This window comes from Nilaparvata lugens, chromosome X (genome assembly GCF_014356525.2).
Source record: "Nilaparvata lugens isolate BPH chromosome X, ASM1435652v1, whole genome shotgun sequence".
NCBI lineage: Eukaryota > Metazoa > Arthropoda > Insecta > Hemiptera > Delphacidae > Nilaparvata > Nilaparvata lugens.
In genome coordinates this window covers 67,476,077-67,480,343 of record NC_052518.1, presented here as the reverse complement: position 1 = coordinate 67,480,343, position 4,267 = coordinate 67,476,077, and the positions used below count along the sequence as shown (strand labels likewise).

The following is a 4,267-nucleotide window of genomic DNA, read 5'->3' as shown; positions in this document are numbered from 1 at the left end:
ATTGATTGTCAAAATAAAGTCAAGTGTGACATGAGATACATTGACTTTTTGGCGGTACGAAGTTCGCCGGGTAACCTAGTCAATAAATAAAAATAACGAGCGAAGCTCGGTGCCCCGACATTAAATGTAAATACTGAGTGTTGGATAATTTTCATAAAAATATATTGCATCAGATTAAGCTAAAGCTGCGTTTACACCAAAGTTATTAATAAAATGTTAATAACTTAATCCTTGTAGATTCTATTAGATTGAACGGAACTTGACAAACACATATGTTCATCATGTGTATGAAAGTTTTGTTCAATCTAATAGAATCTATTAGGATAAAGTTATCAACATTTTGTTAATAACTTTGGTGTAACGCAGCTTAAGACTAAGCACACCTGAAGAGGCGCGGCTTGGTGATACAAAGTGTTGATCTTATGGAGATTGCCTTATCACACCGTTCCAGGCCATGTCCGATTCAGTGTGTGTGAGTTCTTCCATTCAAACCAATATAAGCAAGAAGCACCCGGATGCAAGATGCCGCATAGCGCCTCCTAAGGTGTGCATCCAGCTAAAGTTTGTCATGAGATGCATTAACTATTTGGCGGTACGAAGTTCGCCGGGCCAGCTAGTATAAAATAATTATCCAATGAAGTACATAATACCTTTTAATTTTTTTCAAAACATATGAAACATTGCAAAAGTAACTATAAATTGTTAATTTACATAAACACATTATTATTCATGACAGAACACATGTTTTGTAATGTACAAAATTATACAATGGAAGTGGGATATACTATGGTAATGGTAAAACGATGTGTACGGTGTCAAACTAAAGGATTACATGTTCACTGTCTTGGCTGAATGAGAAACAACACACACGATGAACTGTTTTTGCGGCCTTTGTGATATATTTTGGTGCCTGAAATGGAAAATAAAATAAATTATTTTCAAAATCTGCAATCGATTGGAATAAAAGGAATACCACTTAATAACAAAAGTAATGAGTTATACAGAAATGTTGTCACACAATAGTCCAGTCACTATATACATTGGTGCTTGCAATTAATATTGTAGTTCTGATTTTTTAATATATCATTTGGATACATGAGAGAAGACCAGAACCAATTTCTTCATGCAAAATTTCCTTGTGCTAGATACAGAATGGCCCAAGAACCTCGTATTTTCGGTTCATTTTTCTGTTTTCAGCTATTTCTGCCAAATCCAGTAATCAGACAGAAAAATTGGCTCTCGCCTTTTTACAGATAAAATGAGATCATTCGGAACTCTCTATCTCCAATGAGTACTGAGTTATTATTTTTTCAAAAATGAGTAAAATTGAAAGAAAAATCAATTCTGATGAATTTTAGTTTTTGATCAACAATATCTTCCGATTGTTACCATTTACATGTATAATTCAAAATCCCTCTAGGAGCATTTTTGTGCTTTATAATCTTAGATCAGGTAGAGCGCTTCATCTCATATAGATTTCCAGGTAAACCTGACAACAATGCTCCTTGAATTGTGAAAAACACCTAATTTTCAGCTTCATCCATCATCACCAACTACATTGTCCTGCACAATGACAGAAGTTCATGAGATTATGTTCTATGAGAATCATCCGTTGGATGCACTTCATTTCATCATTTCCTAGTGGAGAGGCGCGCATAAGGACACCTCAAGGATCAAAATTTCAAACTCTTATATCTTTTGACACAATGCTCAGATTTCATCTTACTACACTTCATTCTTCTCGACTCGTTAAGGCGGTCCAAAAACATGCATCATAAGTCAAATTCGGTTAAGAAATGGAAAAATTGCTGTTGAGTGTACTTAGCCCATATTCCAATACACAAAAATTGCCAATTTCTATATTTTATTTCTATCTTTTATTGCAAAAAAGTGCAGATAGAACAATTTGAAATGAACCACCTCTCACTCATTGCAAGCTTTTATTCATAAGACTGGGAATTATGAATTTACCATGTATTTTTATATACGCATGCTTGTTGTTTGTAAAGTCTAATTTAAATGTATTTTCCAGTTATAATAATGTCTACTCTCATTACACACTGAATTGATTACAGATCTGAAATGAATTTTACTATTATAGATCTAGTCATACTAGTTTTAAGGCCTGAGCAAGCATATTTTATAATCACCTACCGTCAGGGAATTACCTGAGAAAGAATACAAGAGAAAAATTAAAAAGTTCCTATTGAAGAAATGTTTTTATAGTCTTGAACAGTATTTTAGCATTAGGTTGAATTGAATGATGTGATAGTTTTTTATGTTAAGTGTTAAGTTGTGATTTTTATGTAAATTCACCGTGCCTGTACAATATCCTTTTATATAATGTGTCTTGGGCAATAAATAGGCCTAAAATTTGAATTTGAGCGCGACCAGCTTTGTTAGTAGTTCTACAATGAACGTTTTTTGAGTCTGATTAATGACTTCTTAGTTGTTAAGTGTGGTTTCTAATACTGACTCCACGGAATGGAAGTCGTTCAACTAATCGAAATTAATGGCCTACCGGCCCGTGTGTACCCAGGCTAACAAACAAAATCAGTAGGGAACATCTACAGAACCAACCAATGAAGAACGGTCCTGTTTCAAAAATTTGTTTTGGAAACACCAACAATAATTATGAATGTTCCGGGCGGCCTCCAATTATAGGAGATCAAGGCAGTATTGTAATGTTAGAATGCTAAACTCTAAAAATGTAGATTCGTGTGGCTTTTGTTGGTGGGGAGTCTCTTGCGGGAAGGTCTCACCGCCTGAATATATTTAAGCCGTCAATGGGCCTTACGACTGCCATACTTCAGCCAAGACCGACAGTTTAGCGTGCCCATCTGATAACACGATAATGCGAAACTCTATTATTATTGGTATTGAAAGCAATTTGTAATTTTTATACAGCATCGACAGGAAAACAAACATGATTTGATAGGTTGATAATTACAAGAAAGCTCACCTGATACTTGATACGGTGATCTCCAGCCATAAACTAGCAAGAGAGAACCAGCAGAAAGTTTCAACCATAGCTCAATCAGCCTGTTATTCTCTGAAAAAAGAAAAATAACTGTTTCTAGACCTGCTAAGAGTTTATATGACAATACAGTAGGCTACATGTATCATACATATTCCAATAATTCTTTTAAAAATCCGTTCTCAAAACCTATTTTTTGGATTCGATTTGAGGTGTTCAATCCTGAGTGAGACAGGAGTCAGGTGTTATATCGTGAAGCTTTTTATACAACTTAAAGCATGCTATACAATGCAAAACTTATAACGAGGAAAAAAGGAAAGATTGATTCTTTATAGATTGATACACTAAGTACATCATCAAAATGATAGGAGAAGAAAAAATAAGTTAACCTTGTGCTATATTCCTCTCCCAGATTTAGTTAAGGTTAGATACATAGTCCAAAATAGGTTAAGTCTTGTAGTTGTTCACTACAAGATAATAGGTAGCCTAACGTGTATTATTCAATATTCTGACCAAATTCTACTCCTCCATCAACTCCTTAAATGCAACGGGCTACTTGCCCTACTTCAATAAACTCTATTGAGATAATAGAAGATGCATATAGATTACATTTTGATCTTGTTCAATGGCTATTAAATATGTTTGTATCAATTTTGTTTATCTTTAGATTGACTAATAACTATTGTATTCCTAACTCCACCTTTCTTTCTATAGAATGGACGATTCTAAATTATAATGATTTGTATCAACTATTATTAAAGATATTATGGGACTAAATTTTTTTAATGAAAGAAGAAGAAAAAATACGTGTCGGTAACTGAATAACAATTCTAATTAATGAAATTTAATGTTATTAATATTAACAGCAAATTTTGAATTTTGTCCAACCTATAATACTATCATGTTTTGAGTCGTCTTAACGATAGAAGTGGAATTTGAAATGTTTACCAAGATGGCGGCCGACCTTCACAGTGAACTTGGAACAAACCACTCTCGGTCTCAGACAGCACCGTATCGCGCATGCTTTAGTAACGGTTTTTTCCCATTGCATTCAGTCAGTTCTTTGAATGTAACGTTCTTTGTGATGATGGTTACCGAGCACAGTAACTGGAGCCGTCATTCCATTTTGATGATGATTATTATCCAATGATGATTTATCATTAAATTCGATATAACAATCAATATATTATCATCATTTCATTCAATAAAAGAAAGAATACTTCTCAATAATATAATTAATAAAATATAACGGTTGTTATTTAACTAATGTTAAAAAACACTACAACTAAG

At 33.6% G+C, this 4,267-nt stretch overlaps 1 long non-coding RNA gene across 1 annotated transcript; it reads right to left on the bottom strand.

The window, feature by feature from the left end:
• Positions 1-635: 635 nt before the first annotated feature.
• LOC120354402 lies at positions 636-3,680 on the bottom strand. Its single transcript, XR_005572990.1, has 2 exons — positions 2,963-3,680; positions 636-910 (listed from the first exon to the last, which is right to left on the bottom strand). It is a non-coding gene; the product is annotated as an uncharacterized LOC120354402 (long non-coding RNA).
• Positions 3,681-4,267: the final 587 nt, after the last annotated feature.